This window comes from Tupaia chinensis, unplaced genomic scaffold (assembly GCF_000334495.1).
Source record: "Tupaia chinensis unplaced genomic scaffold, TupChi_1.0 Scaffold148723_1, whole genome shotgun sequence".
NCBI classification, from domain to species: Eukaryota; Metazoa; Chordata; class Mammalia; order Scandentia; family Tupaiidae; genus Tupaia; species Tupaia belangeri.
The window spans coordinates 18,584-43,769 of record NW_006208570.1 but is presented as its reverse complement, the minus strand read 5'-3'; the positions used below and the strand labels follow the sequence as shown (position 1 = coordinate 43,769).

Sequence of the window (25,186 nt, the reverse complement as noted above, 5' to 3'; positions counted from 1 at the left end):
CACACTCCGAGTGGCAAAGAATTTGAACTTTAGAAGGTGTGAGCCTGTGGATTTGCAGTAATTCTCCTGTTCTTGGCACATTCCATTGAACCAGTAGTGTCCCTACTTAATTAAGAACTTCCGTTTGTCCACTGGCCTGACAGCAGGATTTTTCAAACTTTAATGGGTATGAAGAAACAAGTGGAAAAACTTTTTTTTTAATTTTCATTTCTAATTTTTTTCTCTGCATATAATAATTTGGTAGGTCTAGAGTGAAATGTCCAAATCTGAATTTTTTAACAAGTGTGTCCCCACATATGATTTTGATGCCTATGGCCTTTGGTTCAGGCTTTGGGAAACATTGCCTGGAATGAATAAGCTAAGTGGAAACATCAGTTTTCTACATAGCCCATCATTTTGAATCATTAGACTGAAGGATGTCAAATAAATGGTGACCATATTTTGTTGGAGTTGATAATGAAGGCCCAAAGTCACACTGTCTGGTCAAGCGGCTCTCTCATAGGCACAAGGACATGCCCCCAAGAATGCCTCCGTGCCTGGACAATCCAGTCCATATGCTTTTGTTAGAGGAAAACATCCATAAATAATAATATTAGAGAGTAAACGGTGTAGTGGACATATGGATACCATTTATTATTGAATTGGCTGGACCAGGGTGCCATTTATTTGGGTATTCCCTTTTAACAAATGGTATCTTTATAAAACAAAATGATGCTACTAGGTCCATGCCAAATTAGTAACACTCTTGTTCTAATCTGGATGATTAGAAAATAATCCAACTCCCATAGAAATGCAGAAGAAATTTAGTCACATTTGAAAATACTGAAAGATGATAAATTTGCAGCTTTTTAAAAATGTTTTCTCTCAGAGCATGTGAGGGGTGCTAGTAAGTGAGATCAGCTTTTATAAGCTCTGGATATAAACAGTTCCATTGTTATCAGTAAGGAGTGAGGAGATTTGTGAAAGGAAGTGTTGGTGTGAGATGTATACTCTCTGCATAACAGAGCTGAGAACAGGGGGACTTCTACATTGTGCTCCGGAGATCTCAGGAGGTGGGTAGGCCTTTGGCCATAAATATTTCTTAGGAAACCAACAATCCAATTTGCTTCCTGCTCAAATGGGCAAAATGGCATAAACTAGGTAACAGGGATGGGTGGAATGTGAATTTTCTTATTATAATACCATGTGTATATCATCAGAGTGCTTGGTTCAATCACACATGCCCACATAATTATTTCTAAATGACCCTGTTGTGTTGAAAGCTTGCTAAGGTTGTGGTAAAATGATGAAATAAAAATCTATGCTGCCTATGGTGGAAACGCTGAAGAAAAACATATTTTATCTATGGACTGTGTATGTGTGTGTGTGTGTGTGTACTTTTGTGCTGATTATGTGTTAGAACAATGCAACTTTTGCTATTGGTATGTTTGGCAATGAACCGATATTATTTGTAAACAGAATGGCTAGGAAAATTATTGCAGAGTGTAGATGTGCATGTGAGCATCCTTGGTAAATGACATGCACATCCATACACCAGCAGAGTCTGTACTCTCTCCACTCGCAGGTCCTCACAGACGAGGCAGGCTGATTGGATATGGTGATAGAGGATCAAAGGGGTTTGGGGATGGCCATCCTCTGACCTTTCTGAAGCAGACAAACATTCAGTGTTGCATAGAGACATAACAACATAGAGTGACGTGGAGACTCTTGTAACAAGACACAGATGTAAACAACCAAAAATGTGCCCAACTTCACTCCCTTTATTAGTGACCGTAGGCTTCATTCTTCTTTCTCAAACTTACTGATATTTTTAGTCTTCTGAGAATAAAAAGACTTTTTAAAGAAAAATTTCTAAATCATGAATATTTGGAGATCATCTAGCTCAACTCTATGGGTAAGATTACTGAAAGTTGACATGAAGTGGCCTGTTCAAAAATTGCATAGTTGATTGCAGAAATGAAGTTGAGAATAAGTCTCTAGACTGATACATTGTACTTTGGCTCTTACCCTGCTTGTCATCGAAGTACAGGAATTTGCAAGATTCGTGTCACCCTAGTTATTTGACCTTAACTTATTTATTTGGATGATAGTATTTCTAACTTTTATGTCCAACATCCTCAGTCTGGTAGAAAAGTAAAGACCAGAAAACACATTTACAATATTTGCAAAATGAGTGAATGAACGAATTAGTGATTCTTGTGTATCAGTTATACTTTTAGTATATTTATACATCAGAGTATACTTTTCTAATATTAACTGACTTCTTTAAAAAAATATAAGCTGCTGGAGGTGATAAATGAATACAATAAAGTGGCAGGATACAAAATCAACATATAAAAATCCATAGCATTTCTATCTACCGAACAATGAATAGACTAAGGTAGAATTGAAGAAAGCAATCACATTTACAATTGCCACAGAAAATAATAATAAGATTCATAAGAATTAAACCAAACCAAATAACTTAAAGATCTCTACAAGGAAAACTATGAGAAACTTAAAAAAGAAATTGAAAGTGATACTAAAAAGTGAAAAGACAGTCCATGTTCCTGGATTGGAAGAATTAATACAATCAAAATATCAATTCTACCCAAATTAATTTTTATATTAAATGCAATCCTGATAAAATTACCAGGGATATTCTTCACAGAATTAGAAAAACAATCACTGCTGCCACTCCTCACCTTCCAGCCAGCCATTGTGTTCAGGTCAACACAAGATCAAATCCTGGACCTTCTCAAATGGCTCCAGGCCTGATGACTCATTCTCAATGCCAACAGAGGCTACAATCAAAATTGTTCCAATTCAGTTTTATTTTGCAAGGGTCGGGAGGCCCAATTATGGCAAGTAATGCCTCCTGGGACAATATTTATACAGGATCTTAGGATCCATTTTTCTCCAAAGGTAATCTTTCTGATTGGATTATTACCTATGGCAGAGACTGTGACTAAAATAAACAACCACAAACTATTTGAACTCTCTGCTTCTCACACTGGACACACACACACACACACACACTCCACACAAAACATTCCCTAATACTTTTTCTGTATTCAGTTTCTCTTCTTTTCAAAGATGATGTATTATTTTAACTCTAAGTGATTGTTTTCTGCCTCTTCTCTGGTAGCCTTTTCAGTGCTCCTACCTGTTATCTGCCATTGCTGGCTACTTCAATACACAAAACTTACCTTATTTTCCTCACTAGTAGATGTGCCCCGGCATAATGTTAAGATAGAAAACTAATTAATGCAATTTCTCTTCCTTTGAACTCAGAGAAACACATTAGAATTGTGGTGCTAGTGTAAAAATTCTCTAATCTCCCTCACTCTCTTCCAAGTTAATCCATCTTGTTCTGAATTGAACTGGAAAATGGCTGTCTCCAACAGCTCTCTTCTGGCTTCTTATTGGCTTGGAACATGTGTGACTTCAAACTGAGCAAAAGTCAACAGACAGAGAGCCGGCACCATTGAGATCAAGACTTCTGGCTCCTCATTTACCCATTAGCCCATGTGCTCTGTGTGTGTGCGTGTGTGTGTGTGTGTGTGTGTGTGTGTATGTGTGTGTTTGGGACAGGTGGGAGAGGGGCTTTTTGGTTGGTTTTTCAAAAAGGTACATGCATTCATCAAAGAGACAGAGAGAGAGGGAGAAGGGAAAGTACTCCTTCCATGAGCAATGGTCACACCACAATCTCTTCTCTTCCATCTCTCCCTCCTTTGGGATTTTGTACACACACGTGCACATGCCTAGTGTGTTTAAACCACTTGACCTGGGGCTTGAACTGCTTGGTCAACCATGTGAGATCTACCTGCCTTAACCACCAGACCACAGAGCCTGCTCTGGTGTGAGGGGACAGGATTTGAAGTGAAAGGGAGATAGACTTGAGTCCATCCTGCATTCATTGACAGTTGATTATACTCTTTTGGTCAGATTTGCATGATGGTTGGAAGTTAATTTTGTAGTCTGAAAACTTTTTGACCAAGATGATGCCATTTATTCCGTTGGCATCAAGTGCATTATCTGAGGATGTCCCATAACCTTCTGTGATGCTCATTAGAAAATTAAACACCAAACAGAAAATTCCAAAATGCCTATGGATACCTAGAAAAGTAGTCTAAGAGTTATATATAAGAGGCTAAAAATACTAAAAACTCTTCACAATCTGTACCTATGTATAATATATTGCATGACTATAATTATAGCTACAATTCTGAAAACATAGGCTCATCTCTATGATGATGTCACATCAACTTTGACTTATCTGTTGACAACTGAATGTTCTCAATATCCTGGTGCAGATTATGACATAGAAGGCCGAATACAGAAAGTGGGAAAAAAATGTGGGAAGAGACCCAGGCAGGTCTGATGTGGTGTCACTCAGTATGTAAGGGAGCTGCAGCCTAATGATATCTGAGAGTTGGAGTTCTGCTCAGCTTGCTTGAAGTGCTTCCTCTGGGACATCTCATGGGATCTTTGGTCCAAAAAGAGATGATCTTCACTTGCATTTACCTCTGCTTTGAAAATGTAATCCTACAGGGTTCCTGGATAGCCCAGATTTGGACATCTGCTCTTTGGTTTTCTTATTGTCTTTTGATGTCAAGAAATGATGAATGAACTCTGGGTTCTTTCCTAGGTTTGCCTGCTCAGGTTGGGACAAGCAGTGTGGGAAATACTCCACCCGTCTCTCTGAAGTACCATCTCCACCCTTAGCAGAGGCCTCAGGACTGCTTCAGGTGCGTGGCTTTGGCTTATTTCATTTCTGGTCTTGACTCTTGCTTCGCCTGAACTTTATCTATGAGGCAATTGTTTTCTACCTGTCATGATGAGCCAGTGCCCTAGAGAACATTTCCTAACCCAGCTCCACCCTCCCTGAGAATGAAGTTAACCCTAGAAAATTCTTTGAAGAGGCCCACAAGGAGCCTTAAAAAAACATCCAAGACAGAAAGGGTTCTGACCCAATGATGCAAGGCCACATGTAAGGAATGTGATGAAGTAGAGTCACCCCTTCCTCTCTCTTGATGTATGACTTAAAGATACTTATTGTTTGTTTTCAAATAAGCACAGGCCCAGCCAAAGTGGCATAGTAGCAATGCAGTGCTCTGTGATGCTGAAAGCCATGTGGAAGATCAGTTTGGTTCTGGGTCATTCTGTGTTCATGACCCTGACTGGCTGGGAAAGGCTAAGAGAGATTAGAGCATGTGACTCGGTTGAGAGTGCTTATCATTTGTTTTGTTTTATTTTTGAGAGAGTTATTTTTGCTGTAGAGTGTGTGTGTGCTCGCCAGAGAGACAGAGAGACATAAAGCAAGAAATCACCTCCAGGGGGGATGACCACTCTACAATACCTTATCCATTCTCCTCTTGGGATTTTGGCATGCAGGCGCACATGCCCTGTGTGAGGTTTAAGCCACTGGCTCCAGGACTTGAACTGCTGTCGACTATGTGGGAGTCCAGTAATGTAGCCATTATGCCATCTGCTGGTCCTGAAGGTGCTTATCTTGAAAGAAAAGAAAAAGAAGAAAGAAAGGAAGAGAAAGAAAGAATGAGAAGAGGGATAGAATGAGAGAGAGAAGAATTTTAAAAATAACAAAAATTAACAGATACAATTTTCATGGCCTTCTTTCTCTCCCTTGCATCACGTGCACACGTTTTTTTCCTCTTCTACACACACACACACACACACACACACACACACATTACTGTGACCACCATGACCACCAGTGCCATCATAAAATAGCTACAGATTTAAATTCTATTGTTCCATTTGAGAATCATGTGGCCTTAGGAATGTTAATTTACTTCACATGCCTCAGTTTCCATATAATAAGAATAAACACTAATATCTCTCTGATATGGGAGGTTACAGGGATTAAGAGAGGAGATGCAGTTACCCACCTGGAGGTCTGCCCAATGTCTGGCACTCGGTAGATGGCAACTCCCTTTCACCTCACCACCTACCTCTCCTTGAGTAAGCCCTATATGTGTCCTCATGACCACTCATCTTCAGAGGTCTTTCCATCATTAACATTCTTCTTTCCTCATACCTGAGTGGGTTTCCCTTCTTCTACTGTGTTGTCACTCTACATCCTCTCAGTGGTCTGTTACTGTACCTGACAGTCAGGTTCTTAGGAAGTTTTTCTCCTTTCTAACCTTAATCTCTCCTGTTTGATTAAAAAAAATTCCTAGATAAAAATGGAATTCAGCTGGAAGCACTTCTCACAGCAAGATGGCTTTCCCCTGGATCTCCAGGCAGTCATGTAAATGTAGTCTTTGCAGATTAAAATTGAGTGCCACAAAGGGGCAGGCTCAGCTGCTTTCCTCATTGGGGTCCAGGGTCTATGCTCCCTGTACAAAGATCCCTTTGACTTCAACAAATTGGAATAACACCTATTTCAAATATATTATTTGATGAAAGCAGATGTCAGCAGATACTGCCTATGTAATTGATATTTGATTTATTCAAGATTTATGCATGCTGTGCCTTAGATTTATTAATGATAATCCCCGGCTCTTGTGTTTAATATAGTGGAACCAAAACATAATTTGCTGGGATCAGTCAGAAATGCATCAAAGTGATTAACTCTACATGCAAACCATTATCCAGTGACATCCCTACTGTGCACAGTGCAAAAGCAGGCAATAATACAGTAATTGGCTTCACTTATGCAAGTTAGATGTTTGCCGTGATTGCTAGTACATTTCGGTCTCTTTTATCTCTGATTCTGCATCTTCACATCCCTTGTTATCCTTTGATGCTTCTTTTTCTGGCAGAATACTCCTGAAATTAGTGAGTGCACACAAGCCACACATACAGGCAAGCACTCGCACACATCCCATCCCACTCTGGCAATTACGTGCCACGGGAGGTAGACAGTCTTCCTTCAAAAGAAAGAGTGGGTAACGGTCCTTCTCAGGAGGCCCCTTGGTAGGGCCCTATGTCTGGCATAGATGAGAGACTATTTATCTCTCTCAGGAAAGGAAGGTGGTACATGGACCAGCTAATGGAAATCATCGCAGCACTGTTTTCCATCCACATCCATCACCCATTTCAACACCTGGACAGGCTGCAAAGCCATTGCCATCTTGGAGTGAGCCATTAGAACTAAGAGGTCTTAGTGACATCATCACTAGGATGTTTTGGGGGAACATACCTGTTCTTTTATTATTTTTATTTTTTACACATTGTTTAGAAACTTTTATACTTGTGTGTTTAAACATTTACATTATGCATTATAGCGTGGCCTATTTTATGTTTGTTAGTTTTTGTGTTTTGTTTTGCTTTAGCTAATTAAAACTTAACTGTATGGGCATAGGACTACGCTTTTCCTACTTTAAAAAAATTGGAGTATCTTCTATTCTGAGTGGTTGATGATAGTAGGTAAGAGAAGTTTTTGTTTTAAAATTGGATGTAGAAGTAATAGACACATGTGGAAAAATATTCAAAGCCTCCAGTAACGTGTGAGATGAGAAATGAAAGTCTTCCTTTTCTATCCTATTCTCTATTTCTAGTCCCTCTCTCCCAGGGTAATCATTGTAATAGCTTCTCGTGTAGCCTGCCAGGAAATTTACACAGTATGCCTATGTATGTATACGCCATGTGTTTTTTAATCTAATACTGTATCTTAGAGATTTTCCCTGTTTGCACTTGGAGAGCTACCCAATTCTTTTCCATTGCTATCAATGATCATTTTTAATTGTGTAAAGTGCTGCCTGGCCTGGCAATACTGAACAATAAGCTCTATACTTGGAAATCACTTAAACATTCTTATTTCTATCCTGAGAATTGGGGCTGCAATTTAGAATGAAGTAGCATCTTATGAGGATTTACAGCAAGATGGAAACACATAGTGCATCTCACATTTTTACAGTAAAACCTGCATGCCTGGGCCTTGATTTTTCTGTTGCCAGGCATGTGCCATCTGCCTCCAGGGCACTGGTGGAATGCATCAGCACATCAGGATGACATCTTGATGGGAGAGGGTATTTCTTTTTCTTTTTCTTTTTCTTTCTTTTTTTTTTTTTTTTTTTTTTGGGGGGTTTTTTCTTCAGGGGCCTGGTGCGACAGCGTGCTCACCAGAAAGACAGAGAGAGACAGAGAGAGAGAAATCACCCCCCAAGGGAGGATGGCCACACCGCAATCCCTTCTCCTTCATTCTCCTCTTGGGATCTTGAGCACACATGCACATGCACTTGGCATGAGTTTAAGCCACCGGGTCCAAGACCTGAGCCTTGGTCGACTACATAGGAGTCCAGCAACAAAGCCATTATGCCAACTGCTGGTCCCAGGAGAGGGTATTTCTGACTCCCATGTCTACCGCCAAGTTTATCTCAGGAGTTTTAGTGTATTCAGAAATACGCTTATAAACAATGATTATACCATTTACCTCACAGATCTTCCATTCTCCCTGCTGATTTAAAGTGAAGTCCCAGGATGCTTTTTTGGTTCCATCATAGAATAATGCCAGTTGTTCTGTATCAGTTTCTCTTTTGCTCCTCTTACAATATAGGGCGAATTTTGAGAATGTATAGAAACAGTTCTCAAAGGCATTCTTTTGCATTTTTAATCCTGTTAAGGGATTGCCCTAGAAATCAAATGTATATCCTTTGTTTTCTAGCTCATCTTTTTCAAGCAGCATGAATATTGCCCAGAGTTCTGAATGGTGTTCTGCATGGGCTAGGCCTGTGGATAAACATTCCAGGCCTTGGTTGGTCATTTACAGCACTGTTTACTCAGCAAACTCACAGAGCTTCTGAGCCATGGATGCAGCAGTTGGCTCTCTGGACTCATTTCTCTGAGCTGCTATAGAAGCTATTCTTGGGGACCAGCAGCTGGTTTGATGGCTATGTCGCTGAACTCCCATGTAGTCCACCGCAGTTCGAGTCCTGGACCTGGTGGCCTAAACTCACACCGGGCGTGTGTGTGTGTGCCCAGGATCCTGAGAGGAGAATGGAGGAGAAGGGATTGCAGTGTGGCCATCCCCCCTGGAGGGGGGGATGTGATTTCTCGCTTTCTGTCTCTCTGTCTTTCTGGCAAGTGCATGTGCCCTATAGCAAAAACCCCTAAAGAAAAAAAAAAAAAAAGAACCTATTCCTGCTTCAGCAACCCAAGTGATCTATTTTTCCTGTTCTAAAAGTTAATCGATTCCCTCCTGCTTTTGAGTGCCATGGACTATGAAGAGCTGTGTCTTTCCCTGGCACTGATCTATCAGATAGAACCAGTTGGACTTACTCTGAAAGTCAGCCACAGCTCTGCACAGCCCAAGACCCTGGACTGAATTCTGAAAGAAATTAGCACAGGACAGAAAGAAGCTGGTCTGATGGAGCAATTTCAAGATGTGAAATGTGGTCCCTAGTTTCCTTCACAGGGTGAATATCCAGACTCCCAGAAGCTAAGGGACCCATCAGTGTTGGAGAGGGTAGACAGTTTACAAATTGGTAACAATTTGGCAAGCTGATCCTTGAAGAAAGACCACCTGGGTACAAATCCTAACTACCATGGGCCTTCAAAAAAATTCATGAAAAATGCATATTATGGAGAAATTATGCATGGGCTTTGTATTTTTGTGTGTTTGCTTTTTTTGAGGGGGTTGGCAACAAAATAAACTCATATTTTAATTCCCCCAAGACCCTGGACTGAATTCTGAAAGAAATTAGCACAGGACAGAAAGAAGCTGGTCTGATGGAGCAATTTCAAGATGTGAAATGTGGTCCCTAGTTTCCTTCACAGGGTGAATATCCAGACTCCCAGAAGCTAAGGGACCCATCAGTGTTGGAGAGGGTAGACAGTTTACAAATTGGTAACAATTTGGCAAGCTGATCCTTGAAGAAAGACCACCTGGGTACAAATCCTAACTACCATGGGCCTTCAAAAAAATTCATGAAAAATGCATATTATGGAGAAATTATGCATGGGCTTTGTATTTTTGTGTGTTTGCTTTTTTTGAGGGGGTTGGCAACAAAATAAACTCATATTTTAATTCCATTTTTCCACATATTTTTCAAGTCCTCTCGTATAAATACTTCTGAGAGGCCCCAGGATAACTATCATTCTGGACCTCAGTTTCATTTTTTGCAGGTGGGGGAGGGTCTATGTTGGGTGTGGAGAGAATGACAAAAATGTATATTAGGAAAGGTAAATTAGGAAATGACACCTGGTACTAGCAGAGTGTTTGGCACTAGAAACAGAAATAACGATATATTGGAGTGCTGGAAAAGTCATGATATACTTTTGTATAGAAAAACATAGAAACAGGGGCCGGCAGGTGGCATGGTGGTTAAAGGTGTTGAGCTCTCACATGGCCCACTGCAGTTCAAGTCCCAGACCTGGCGGCTTGCTTTCTCACTTTCCATCTCTCTCTCTCTCACTCTCTCACTCTCTCTCAGTCTGTCCCTATCTAGTCAAATTAAAATAAAATAAATAAATTTAAATAAAATAATTCCAAAAGAAGAGAAAAACATAGAAACAATGTTACGACTTTTTTGACAACCGAATAGGTGCTGGAACATTGATTAATATTCAGTAAGATTCTGACACTCAGGCCACCAACAATGTTCTCAGAAAAAGGCTGTGAGGATTTCAGACACCTAAGCTATGTTCTGGAAAACATCTGACGTCTACCTGGACACTGTCTGCTTCCCACCCACTGCCAATGTATGTGAGCTTGCTACTCCCAAACACGCTCCCAAACTCTCTTATGCTTGCTGTGATTCGGTCATCTTGACAACCCCAGGAGGGTTATTTTATACCTAATGAGGAGGAGCATAATAAGGAGAAAATACATGGAGACCCTGAAGCAACATATGCTTAATTAACTTCAAAGTACTGGGGAAAAGGCTGGCTGAGCTCCCCTCTTGGACACCAGTTCTTTCCTCCCTAGCATTGTTAATGTTAAAGTTAATGAAATGACCCATGATCTTAAGTTCAGGTGACTTAGGCTTATGAAATCTCCTTTACTTTTGAGCCACTCTTAAACTAGAGTTAAGTTTATAATTTTTGGAGTGTTCGAGGTGCTTAATTAGGTCTGTACAACACAAGAATATTTGAATGGGAAGATACACAAAGTTCTTTGGGACTACCAAGGTACTGACGTTTGTAGAAGGTTATAGGTCTGAAGGAGTCCTCAAATATAGTGACTTGACTTTGGGAAGAGTGAAGAACAGTTTTTATCAAATAAATTCCTATGCAGGACCCCAAGAAATACAACTGATGAAAGTGCAGTTGTGTTCATTGTTGTGGAAAGGGAGAGGAGAATCTCTGCAAAACCTCTAGGAAACTGATATCTGAAACACCTATGAAAACGGTATCTATTTAATTTAATTTTTGTCCAATAGGAGAGAATGACAAGGCAATGCCATATTAAAGCATGGCTTCTTGAGTACAACAGCTTCACCTGGGAGCTTGTTAGAAATACACATTTTGGGGCCTGCTCCAGACTCAAAGCGAACTCCAGGATCTGTGCTTTAAGTTTCTCCAGATGATATTTTCTTTATACATTCAACAACAACATATCATTACAGCTTGTAATATGAATTTTCCCAGCATGAATACACTGTATATTAGTCCAGTAAAAGATATTATCATACACATTATTATCTACAGATAATTTTCTATTTTTGTGTCCCTTTAATGTTTTGCTTTTTTCTTTTTCCCCTTGAGCCCTTCCTCTCACCCTCCTCCATTTCTCACTCTTTCACTCTAATTTTTTTTTTGGAGAGATTTTTGCTATAGGGCGTGTGCACTCCCCAGAGGGCATGGCCACACCGCAATCCCTTCTCCTCCATTCTCCTCTCAGGATCTTGGGCACGCACGCACACGCGGCCGGTGTGAGTTTAAGCCACTGGGTCTAGGACTTGAACTGCGGTCGACTACCTGAGTGTCCAGTGACACACTCTTAAACTAGAGTTAAGTTTATAATTTTTGGAGTGTTCGAGGTGCTTAATTAGGTCTGTACAACACAAGAATATTTGAATGGGAAGATACACAAAGTTCTTTGGGACTACCAAGGTACTGACGTTTGTAGAAGGTTATAGGTCTGAAGGAGTCCTCAAATATAGTGACTTGACTTTGGGAAGAGTGAAGAACAGTTTTTATCAAATAAATTCCTATGCAGGACCCCAAGAAATACAACTGATGAAAGTGCAGTTGTGTTCATTGTTGTGGAAAGGGAGAGGAGAATCTCTGCAAAACCTCTAGGAAACTGATATCTGAAACACCTATGAAAACGGTATCTATTTAATTTAATTTTTGTCCAATAGGAGAGAATGACAAGGCAATGCCATATTAAAGCATGGCTTCTTGAGTACAACAGCTTCACCTGGGAGCTTGTTAGAAATACACATTTTGGGGCCTGCTCCAGACTCAAAGCGAACTCCAGGATCTGTGCTTTAAGTTTCTCCAGATGATATTTTCTTTATACATTCAACAACAACATATCATTACAGCTTGTAATATGAATTTTCCCAGCATGAATACACTGTATATTAGTCCAGTAAAAGATATTATCATACACATTATTATCTACAGATAATTTTCTATTTTTGTGTCCCTTTAATGTTTTGCTTTTTTCTTTTTCCCCTTGAGCCCTTCCTCTCACCCTCCTCCATTTCTCACTCTTTCACTCTAATTTTTTTTTTGGAGAGATTTTTGCTATAGGGCGTGTGCACTCCCCAGAGGGCATGGCCACACCGCAATCCCTTCTCCTCCATTCTCCTCTCAGGATCTTGGGCACGCACGCACACGCGGCCGGTGTGAGTTTAAGCCACTGGGTCTAGGACTTGAACTGCGGTCGACTACCTGAGTGTCCAGTGACATAGCCATTATGCCAATTGCTGGTCCCTCTTTCACTCTAATTTGAGGACCAGTCCTCCGAAGTCCTTTCAGTGAATAATGCAAGTCCATTTAATGGAATTCAGCTTCAGTAGAGGACAAGGAAAGTCCTTTACAAGTCCTGTGGAAATTTTGCCTTGGGTGTGGTTCTCTTCCATTCCATACACTTTTATAGCATGGCACAGAATTCTAAGTCTATAGTACTCGGGAACTAATTTACATGGTGGTTTGTCTAGACAAATGACTTCAAGAGATTTTGATCCCACAATAGATTATTTAAATAGATATGGCCAATAGCCCAAACTGTTGCAGTGACTCCACCAAAAAAAAAAAAAAAATGCAATTCCAAAGAAATTGTAACTTGGCAGTTACAAGAATAGAGCACATCTTGAATTTAAAGAGTTATTTTTGGTTTTTAAAACATTTCTCATGAATTATCTCATATGATAATGCCCTAATCTTACTTCTGGCACTCCACGACTTACCCCTTCCCATTTTCAGAGGTGAAAAATTAACAGAGAACTTAGGTAAACCTAACTAGGTCACATTCCTAGAAAGTTGCAGAATGAATGAATATTGGAATCCAGTTCTTCTAATGCCTTATTTTTTCTGATGTTTTAGTAAATACAACAGGCAATTTTCTAAGATGCATATTCACAACTAGTAGTTTCCTCTAAGGGCCTCTAATTCTCTTTTGTTGTTCATAACTGATAAAGACAAACTTTATAAGGGCCCCAACATGGTTGAATTCTGAGTTTAATGATTAGTTAGGGAGCTTCCTGCCCCATCTCCGTAACAGGTGAGATGTAAGTTATTGTAACTAAGGCAACCCTTCCCTTCTGATCCTATTGGTGGGCATCTGTTTCTAGTTGTAACTGGCCAAATATCCCCTTTGCAGGAAAACTAATAACATCTTAACATATGGTCTTGAATCTGGGCTGCCAAATGACCTTGCATAGAGATTAATTGAAGGTGTTAATGGCATAGTTCCCAGCCAGGAATGTCAAAATACTGGCTTGGCCTCCTATGTACATGTTTTAAGAGGATTTGCTATTGATACTGAGCTGGATTAATTTTAAATATAAAGAAAAATATCATAACTTCAGCAATCACCTGAGAAGCAAGTTTCTGTAGCTAAGGAATCTGAATTAATGCTCCAAGCAGGGTGCAGAATAATGAATCTGACATCCTGCTTTGACTCACTCAGAAAAATTCAATCTTCTTAAATGGGGGTAATATAGGAAGAAAAATTCTATTTAGAGTGAAAAAGTTTATTCTGCCACCTTCTTTAAGACTCTGCATAGAAAATGCCAATAGAGATTAGAGTATTATGGTTATTTTCTTCTATAACCCTCCTGCCTCCCACCTCACCCAGGCGGGGAAATAGGCCAAAGAACAGTGACAAAAACTGTACTTTGAACTATATGAGGACATTTCTAAAAGTTTGTGGAAAGATGGAATTAAAGTATGAGTTTATCTTGGTGCGAAAAAAATCGACATTCACGCACAGTTTTTTCACAATATGTCTTTTCCATAAGCTTTTGAAGACCCTTCATATTTCCTCAAATATTTACATAGAAATATATTCAACTTCCAGGAAGATTCAAGCTTAATTACAATGATCTCATCCCTTGGCTCTGGTATAATCTTCCCTTCTCTATAGGTTTATATTTTTTTCTTTTATTTCTATTTTCCTACCCTGGTACTTATGTGCTTATGTGTTTGTGTGTGTATGTTTATTATAATTCACCTTGAAGGCTCATGGGATATAAATTATAAAGACATAAAAGTAAACATAGAATCATCTTCTTTCATGCATATATTTGCAAACCTGCAAACTCTAAGGAAGAATGAACAGGATTTTTAAAAACATTGAGAATTACTCTTACTGGGCCTTTAGTCACCTAGTTTATTGCATTATTTTGGTCAAAGAAGCCATGTAAAATACATAAAAATTAGATCAGCCATTAGCCATTGACTAGCAAAAATTATTAACTCAAATTCAATAATGCCTTAGGGGGCAGACCCTTGAAATGACAATTTCTCAAGTCTTGTTTTGAGAAGGTACTCAGGGTCTAGTTCTTGGAGTATTCGTCTTCTGTGCTTTTCTACACCTTTTATATATAAGTCTCTATCTTTTACAGTATTACGTAGCATTTGTATGTATTTCCTCTGTCCCCATTTGTCCTGACAGACTGAGTTTCCTGAGGTTAGACCTCCATCTTATTTATTATTTATTTTTTTTAAATTTTAGTGTTTAAGCTTTTAGTCTGTTGAGAGAGATAGGGAAGAAAGAGAAAAAACAAGCATCCTCAACAGAGTCTCAAGCATGATCCCCTCCCTAGCCTTCCTAGCCAGGCAATATCATGGGCACATGTGCCAGAGCATACAGGTTGACGGGAACAGAACTCACGATCCTCCATATGGATCCAGCATAGCTCTTGTAGCACATTACTGCTGTACCACCAAGCCAGCCCTTACTCATCTTTTTCATATTCATTATTTATTACAAAGACTGATGAACAGTAGGACTGAGCATACGTGTGTGTGTGTGTGTGTGTGTGTGTGTGTGTAGATGTATACTTCCATGAGGTGTACAAATATGATCCAGATATCATCGTGGTTACAAGAAACAACAGTTTTGTGGTATCAGTACTTTTTTTTAAATAAACACTTTATTGATACATGCCATGACATGGACAAATCTCAAAATAAATTTGCTGAGTTAAATAAGCTATGAAGTATCAGTACATTTTTACCTGAAACAAGAATAGAATTAATCCATAATATCACTGGTCATCACACATTTAGTTTTATAAACTCACTGAAACTTGCTAGGTAGTTTAATTTAGACCACTTAATAGCACACAGTTATGTTTACTGAGAAACATTTTGTAGCATACCAAAAAAAAAAAAAATACCCAAAAGCTTAATTAATCATTCTTACAAACTTAGCACATTTTGTATTCATGTACTTGTGCCAACAAGATTCCGCATATGCATCTTGATTTTCCGCTAAATAAAATTCTCCAAAAAAAGAAAAAAAAAGCTTAACCCATTATTTTCAGATGAAAGAAGTAGAAAAATGATTTGGACTGGCTTTATCTAATTTTCCAAATTGAATAAAATGGAAAAACAAATAAATGGATGATGAAAAGCAATGCCTATCTGATTCACTTGGCTTTCCTGCTGGTCAAGATGCTCAGGCAATTCAGTCGCGGCCCTTGACATTGACATTTTCTGCACCTTGACTCTTGAGGTCAGGCAGAACAATATACCAGCCAGTGGACAGCCTAAAGTGAAAAGAACCTTGCAAAACATAAAACCAGGAAATGCTGGGTCAAACTATGATTGGAGGTATTTGTGAGCTGTGATACACAAATAGAGTTATAAAGCAATTACACGACCCTGGATATTGCAAATACCCTATGGACTGTTTTCCCCTACCAAATGAGGTGATGGACAGACACCTCAGTGGAAAAAGCAATTAGTGAAAGAAGTTTCTTACTTTTCTTTTCCCATTCTCTCCTTCCCAACCCTTTCAAATCTCCCAAAGGCCCAATTGGGGAATTCTTGCAAAGGCTCAAGTCCAGCAGCTTAACAGCTATTAAACACGGTCATAAAGTGAAGATGCAGCCTGCTAGTTGGGCTCCTGGCAATGTCAGACGAATATGGAAAACGGCACAAGTCTTGCTGAAAGGAAATAATGGAAGAGGCGAAGGGAGGGGTTGTGGATAAAGCAGATTGGGAGTTTCAGATGGTGACCTATGGAGCATACTAACCCACTCTGGTATTGCTATTTAGTACCTGTGAAGTCTACCATTATGCATTATTAAATTCATGTATTATTGAATCATGAATCCTTGTTCCCTGATAAGAAATGGAGATGATTTCTTCTTTTAAATTAAAGCCCTGCCTCCTTATTTGAATAAAACTGCATTACTGGCTGCCTCGCATGCTAATCAGAAAACTGCATTAAGCAGGTAGGACTGTATGAATTAAAAAATAATGAAACAAGACTTTCAAGCCAGACATTGTTCCCTCGCCTGCTTTTCATGACAGCGGATTTCCTACTTGGAGTTGATAAGACAACGGCAAATGAAGATAACAACATGAGAGGGAAATCATTCACTCTAATGGGCTCCACCTGTGCAGCCTTCAGCTCATTTACATGGCTGCAGAAAAATTAGAAATCATGCGGCAATTAGTCTGTTCTAGATTATGCAGTGTGTCAACTGATACCACTCAGGAGAGCACTAGTGCTAAAATGGTTTCAGAAGATAAATCTACTTTCCTATACAAACAGTTTTAATTACCTGGAAAACGGCATTGCCTATTGAGAAATCTCCATTGTGAACCTGGGCCGCTCTCCTGCTATTGGAATCAGATGTTGGGAAATTCCAATGTTTATGTAATTGACTCATATAGTATTTGATGACTTGTTGAAACTGAGATTGGGCCTCTTGGTCAGATCCCCAATTGTTCATCAAAGGCCTTTTTTAATGTCTCCTTAGAGTTGGAATGGGGAAAGTGGGGAAGGATTTTATTTTATTTTTTTTTTTAAATAAATGCTTCTGTTTACAGGTACCTTTTGCTTCTGGAGCCTTAATTCTCATACATATCAGGTAGTTTACTATAAAATAATTGCAAATATGAAGACCGAGTCAGTCAGTAGATTAAGGAATTGTAAATGTCCCCTTGTGAATAAAATTTTAAGACCATTAAGGTTTTGGATTTTTCACTTAAGACACTGGGATAAATTTTTTCCATTTATTTTGGCTTTAAAATATATTTATTACTTTCTTTTTTGGAGGAGGAGAGATTTTTGCTATAGGGCACGTGCACTTGCCAGAGAGACAGAGAGACAGAAAGTGAGAAATCACTCTCCCTTGGGAACCAGCAGTTAGCGTAATGGCTATGTCGCTGGACTCCCACGTAGTCGACCGCGGTTAGTGTCCTGGACCCGGTGGCTTAAAACTCACGCTGGGCGCGTGTGTGTGCATGCCCAAGGTCCCGAGAGGAGAATGGAGGAGAAGGGATTGCGGCGTGGCCAGCCTCCCGGAGGGTGATTTCTCGCTGTCTCTCTGTCTCTCTCTGTCTGGCGAGCGCACCCGTGCTATAGTGAAGACCTCTCCAAAAAAGAAAAGAAATCACTCTCCTGGAGGAGTGACCATACCATAATCCCTTCTCCTCCATTCTCCTCTCGGGATCGCCCAGCATAAGTTTTAACCCTCTTAGTCAGGGAATTGAACTGTGGTTGACTATGTGGGAGTCCAGCAATGTAACCATTATGTCATCTGGTCCCTTTATTACTTTCTTTAAAACTATAGTAGTATATAAAAATAGTTTATGACAATCTAGCTTTTGCATTTATAAGGGATCACTTAAAGATTTTGTTTTGATTTCTTGCAGAAGCACTTACTATATATATACTTTATTTACATTGTTGTGGTATTTCTGAAATTATTTCCTGGTCTTGAGGGTGATACAAGAAGGTCAGAGTTAATGATTAGCTTTTGAGCGGAAGAAATGGTCAAAGAGGGCACTCTGTAAGAGAAGGCTTTGGTGCTTGTGCCACCACAGTGAGCCCTAGGCAAACAACCTTGGGTCATACGTCTATAGCGTGAGAGTGAATTGCCCAGAGTAGGCTTCCTATGGAGAAGAACACAAGACTATAAGGGCCATGGCTGATGCTGTAGAGAGCACAGAAGCAGATGTCACTGGCTGGATGAACTTGCTGAATCATTTGACTTATGTTAAAGCCAAGTTCCTCACATCTCAACACCTACACAGACACGCATACACATACACACAAGTACATGCAGACATCACCATATATACACACAAACCAATCATCCCACGTACATCAAAGCCTAATACAGTTTCGCAGCTGGTGTTCCATACATGAACTACTGAACACAGAAAATGTTTTGAGTAACTATGTTCTTGTTCTCCCAAGGGTGGAACTTACTTACTCCCATCCTAAATGCCTAGAAAAAAAGCTAAGTCATTACACACAATGAATAACTTAAGACATCAGGGTATAATTCTCTCCTGGAACTGGAGCTCAGTGATGCCCCCAGCAATATTTTTAGGATAATCCCTTTTCTGGCAATACTTTCCCTTACTTTACTCCACCTTTCTAAAAGAGAATATAAAGTACTGTATATTTTAAATTTATTTTTCATAAGGTTTTTGTCATAGAGAGCATGTGCTTGCCAGAGAGAGACAGAGGGAAAGTAAGAAATCATCCCACAGGGAGGATGGCCATGCCATAATCCCTTCTCCTCCATCCTGCTCCTGGGATTTTGGTCATGCACACAAATGTGCCCAGTATGAGTTTCAAACCTCGAGTCTAGAACTCGAACTGTTGTCAGCCATGTGGGAGTCCAAAGGCTTAAGCATCACACCACCTGCTGGCCCCATTGCTGTATAATATTAAATAGAAGAATTATGGACTTTTTGATCTAGGAGGGAAATTAGAGAAAAGGAACAACACATTCCTTGTCTTCATTGCCACCACAGTGAGCCCTAGGCAAACAACCTTGGGTCATACGTCTATAGCGTGAGAGTGAATTGCCCAGAGTAGGCTTCCTATGGAGAAGAACACAAGACTATAAGGGCCATGGCTGATGCTGTAGAGAGCACAGAAGCAGATGTCACTGGCTGGATGAACTTGCTGAATCATTTGACTTATGTTAAAGCCAAGTTCCTCACATCTCAACACCTACACAGACACGCATACACATACACACAAGTACATGCAGACATCACCATATATACACACAAACCAATCATCCCACGTACATCAAAGCCTAATACAGTTTCGCAGCTGGTGTTCCATACATGAACTACTGAACACAGAAAATGTTTTGAGTAACTATGTTCTTGTTCTCCCAAGGGTGGAACTTACTTACTCCCATCCTAAATGCCTAGAAAAAAAGCTAAGTCATTACACACAATGAATAACTTAAGACATCAGGGTATAATTCTCTCCTGGAACTGGAGCTCAGTGATGCCCCCAGCAATATTTTTAGGATAATCCCTTTTCTGGCAATACTTTCCCTTACTTTACTCCACCTTTCTAAAAGAGAATATAAAGTACTGTATATTTTAAATTTATTTTTCATAAGGTTTTTGTCATAGAGAGCATGTGCTTGCCAGAGAGAGACAGAGGGAAAGTAAGAAATCATCCCACAGGGAGGATGGCCATGCCATAATCCCTTCTCCTCCATCCTGCTCCTGGGATTTTGGTCATGCACACAAATGTGCCCAGTATGAGTTTCAAACCTCGAGTCTAGAACTCGAACTGTTGTCAGCCATGTGGGAGTCCAAAGGCTTAAGCATCACACCACCTGCTGGCCCCATTGCTGTATAATATTAAATAGAAGAATTATGGACTTTTTGATCTAGGAGGGAAATTAGAGAAAAGGAACAACACATTCCTTGTCTTCATCTTATAGGTGAGAATACTAAGACCCAGAGGGATGACTCAGATTGCTGTGTATGACACAGTGGACTAAGTCTGGAACAGAATTGTAATTCTGGTCTTTGATTTATCCTGCCGCATCACTGAAGACCAGTATTTCATGCTCTGACACCACCCAGGGACCTCTAGGAGAGAAGAGGGCAGGTCTACTCCTAGCTATAGACATGCAAGTTCATTATCTCAGGAAAAATGTCACTCAGGACCCTAAAACTCAGAGACACCAACATCACTGAGAAGCATCAGTGAGCCGGGAAATCCTCATAGGAATTGTGCATGTTTGAGGAGAGAATTGAAACTGGCTGAAAGGCGAGTGAGTCTGTATATTGGGAATGGCAGTTCCTTCAGAGATCATGAATGTGCTAACTTGTCCCTGAGGTGGGGCATACTCTCCACATACTGACATGTCAGCAGTCTCTCAATTTCTGGAAGGATGGTGATAAACAGCTGCAATTGGAGAGTGTGAAAATGCAGGGAGTAGACTCTGAGATCCAGACCAGGACTCAGCCAGTCCCTCAAATACACAAGGACGCTCCTCACAGCCAAGGAGCTAGTCAGCATTAAAAAGGATTTACAACAGGGCTAGTTGGTTAAATGCTGTGTGTAGGGCCTGGGTCCCATATAGCCTACCATGGTTTGAGTTCTGGCCCTGGAGGCTTGGGAAACGTACCAGATGTGTGTGCCTCAAATCCTGACAGGATGAAGGAATGAAGGAAAAATGAAGAATTGTGGCATGACCGTGTCCTATTGGAGAGTGCACACATGCTCTCGCTCTCTCTTTCTCTAATAGTGCCTTGTGGCAATACATTTCTTAAAAACCACCTAAAATGAAAAGAATAAAAACATCAAGGCCCAGCCACAGTGGGCGAGGAAGTAGCTACTAACAGCTAAAATCTCTCCAAATCTGAATACCGATTTTTTTAAAACCAAAGATAAATTAGATGAAAAATACTTAAGCCTAAGAATAGAATTAAGAAAGAACATATCCTGGATTTCATCATATAAAATGTAAAATATTCATGTATTAGAAAATGTAACAGAATCAAATTTTAGCTGACTAGACAAGTGATATGTCTTTAGTACAAGAGACACATGTTTTACCACCTAGGTAGGATGGGAGGAAACGTATCTTGTGTTTTAGAATAGGTTGCAGTGGCTGCATCAGCTCTTTGATATGAAAACTTGTTATTGATTGTAACTGTTCTTGGCTCTTTAAATCTCCTGAGGTCATGAATATGTCCTTCCATAGTGGCTTTGAAGGCATTTCAACTGTTGGATGATTCCCACAAACTGTAGTGAAATTTTCAGTACAGTGTATAATACTGAAGAACTTCTACTATCTCCAGCTAACCTTTTTTTTTTTTTTTTTTTTTTTTTTTTTTTTTTTTTTTTTTTTTTTTTTTTTTTTTTTTTTTTTTTTTTTTTAATTTTCTCTGTCACTTCAATGAGGCACTTGTAGTAATCTCAAACTTGTCATTTAACTGGAATGACAACTTGCCTTTGCTTCTTTATGACAAACCAGTGCCAATCCTTGTATCCCTTTGTTAGCCATTACAGATCAATAGATTGCAGCATACAATTAATGGAAGATGGAATGCAGTAGATAAAGCCACACCTCTGCAAATAGTCCTAATTTAGGGAGAATTTAGAGCAGAAGTTTGATGAGAGAGTTTTCAGTCTGGTGCCCAGAGTATACAATATAGCCCACCATGCTAGTTTGTATTGACTAAGAGTACAACACTCAGAACATGGGACAAAATTGCTGTAAGAACAGTGTACTATAAGAGACAGTTAGTAGTAAATCCAAGGAGGCTCAGCTTCATCTTCTTCTCTCTCTGCTCAGTCCCTTGTGATCTAATCCTGAGCTATGGCTTTAGATTCCAAAAAGTTCTGACTACTTGGAAATGTATGTCTCCAGCCCAGACCCCTCCTGAGAACTCTAGATCCATGTATTCGACTGCCTACTTGATGTCTCCCTTTGGAAGTCACAGAATTTCACATCCCAAATGGAATGCCTGATCTCACCACATGAACACCTCATCCCTATCTCAGAAAATGGTGATCCATTTTTTAGTTGCTCAGTCCTCTTACCCTGCAATTCCCCTGGTCCAAGGTCTCATCATCTTTCACTTCAGTGATTGCCATGGTCTCTCCATGATCTTCCTGACTTTGCCCTTAACATCTTCTGTCCATGTTCACCACAGGAGCCAGATGTCTGTCAGAAATTTACCAATGGGTTCCACATCTTTCAAAGAAAAAGCCTGGACCTTCACAAGGTCAAGAGACTTTCTGAATCTGCCATCCACACCTTACCTCTTGGACTCCATCTCATATCATCTCTTCTGACTTGCTTATTCTGCTACAGCTACATCAAGCTCCTTGAATGTATTTCTTAAACATACTAGATATTCTCTGAGTAGGAATTTAAAAAATTGTTGTTTTGGGGGGGTCTAAGTCATTCTTTCTTTAGATATTTGCATGACTGACTCACTCATCTTAAGTCTCTGCTCAAATCATACTTTCTCAGTGGACCCTTCACATACCACACTGTTTAAAAGCATAACCCCTGCTCTGATGTCCCCTATTCCTTCCTCTGCTTTCTTTATCTCCAGAATCCTTACTCTATGAAATTACAGTTTTACTTAATTGTTTATTTTCAGTGTCTTCTGACTAAAATATAAGCATAATGAAGGCAAAGTTTTTTTGTCTCAATTTTCTGCTGCTATAAACTCAGTGCTGACAATAGTGCTTAGAATATAAGAGACACTCAAAAAATATCCGTTGAGTGAATAAATAAAGCAAGGATTAAATCCTTTACACATGTTGTTTACAAAAGATAATATTTGGTAGAGAAAGATGCTTACAGTAAAACAGTGCTACAAAAGGCAGTCAATAAGAAGTGCTAACAGCTGAATCTCTCCAACTGAATACCTTTATACAAAAATTTATTTCTCGTTTCTACAAAGTACATTATAGATATTCCTAGTTGAGTAGGCATTCTTGGTCTCCTACAAGTAGGAACGCAGAAATCTAGACTATTTTATCCACATTTAACTATGTCCTGAGTCTTTGACTTAGAGCAAATAGGATACAGAGACAGATAGGGAGTGACTGCATGAAGATTTGCTTAGGTTTGTTTAAACTCTGTTTTTCCTTCAGTTGTGAGATAGATTTCTACTGAATAAAGGATTCTAGTTGTCAATTTTTTCTTTTCTTTCAGTATTTTCCAATATCTTTCCATTGCCTTCTGACTTCTTTGTTTTTCAAGGAAAGTCTGCTATCATTCTTTTCTTTATTCCTCTCTATACATTGTGTGTGTGTGCATGTGTGTGTGTATGTCTGGCTGTTTTTAAGATTTTTCTCTTTGTCATTGGTTAGCAATAATTTTATTATGCAGTACACTGGCATAGTTTTAAAATATTTATTCTGAACAAAACAAAATTATATTATGCTTCTTGCATCTGTGGGTTTATAGTTTCATCAAATTTAATTTTTTTCACTCATTGATTCTTCATTTCATTTTATTTCTTGTTTGATCATATCACTTCTTTACTTCTAGGATTCCATTCATGTTTAGAGCACTCAGCATTTTCCTACTGAACATTGGTGCTCTGGTTATTTTGGCATTTCTTTTGTTCCTTGTTTTTCTTTTGAGTAATTAAAAAGATTTGTTCAAGTTCACTCCTTTTTCTTCTGCAGTGTCTGGTCTGCTGTATGACCTATCCAATGAAGCTTTTATTTCAGATATTGTAATATTCACCATAGAAGATTTATTTGTATCTTTTTTTATGCCTTCCATTTCTCTCTTCGTCATTGTTATATTATCTTCTACCTTTTAAATATATGTACTATGTTTTTAATATTTACTTTAAAGTCTTTTCTTACTGTACCTTTTCTATAATTCAGGACCTGTTCCTATTCATTAACATTTGACCCCAGTTAAGGGTCTTATTTTTTGTGCTGTTTTTTTCTACCTGACATTTTTAAGTAAACACTTTCATGAGTTTTGACAAATGTAGACAGCAATGTATCTATCATCTCAATTGTGAAGTGAAACCTTGTCCTTACCCTCAAAAGTTCTCTTGTACCTCTTTGTATTCATTTCCTCAACTGTTGGGACTGGGAAATCACTTATCTGACATTTGTTACTGTACCTTTGCCTTTTTTAGAATTTCATGTAAATGGAATCATTCATCAAAATGCTTTTGAGATTTGTCCACTGTTGTTGCATGTATTGATACCATATTTCTTTTATTTTTTTGGAGAGGTTTTTGCTATAGGGCGTGTGTGCTCACCAGAGAGAGACAGAGACAGAAAGCGAGAAATCACCCCACAGGGGGACGGCCATGCTGCAATCCCTTCTCCATCCTCCTCTCAGGACCTTGGGCACATACGCACACGCGCCTGGCGTGAGTTTAGGCCACTGGGTCTGGGACTCCAACTGCGGTTAACTACATGGGAGTCCAGCGACATAGCCATTATGCTAACCGTTGGTACCTTTGATACCATATTTCTTTTTATTGCTGAGTGCTAGTCCATTATAAGGATATATCATCCTCTGTTTATCCATTCACTACATTGGTGGTTGTTTGAAAGTTTTCTCTAGTTTTTGGCTGTTATGAGTAAAGTTCATTGAATATTTGAGTACCTGCTTCTTTGTGTGACCATGTGTTCTCATTTCTCTTGGTAGATAAATTTTTGTTAGTTTTCAAACAACGTAAATTTTATACCGTTAATTACTGAATTTTGTTTGTGTCTGTATCTTACTAAAATTTTTAAATATTCAAATTAATTAATTTATTCTAGGAGCAGGAGAAAAATATAGCAGCCCAACAGTGTCCTGATGCTGAGATCCACCTCCAACCTCAGCCAGCCCCA

The 25,186-nt window shown here is 39.3% G+C and overlaps 1 long non-coding RNA gene across 1 annotated transcript; it reads left to right on the top strand.

The window, feature by feature from the left end:
• Positions 1-977: 977 nt before the first annotated feature.
• On the top strand, positions 978-25,186 carry LOC102490217 (uncharacterized). Its single transcript, XR_337663.1, has 3 exons — positions 978-1,052; positions 4,631-4,730; positions 25,115-25,186. It is a non-coding gene; the product is annotated as an uncharacterized LOC102490217 (long non-coding RNA).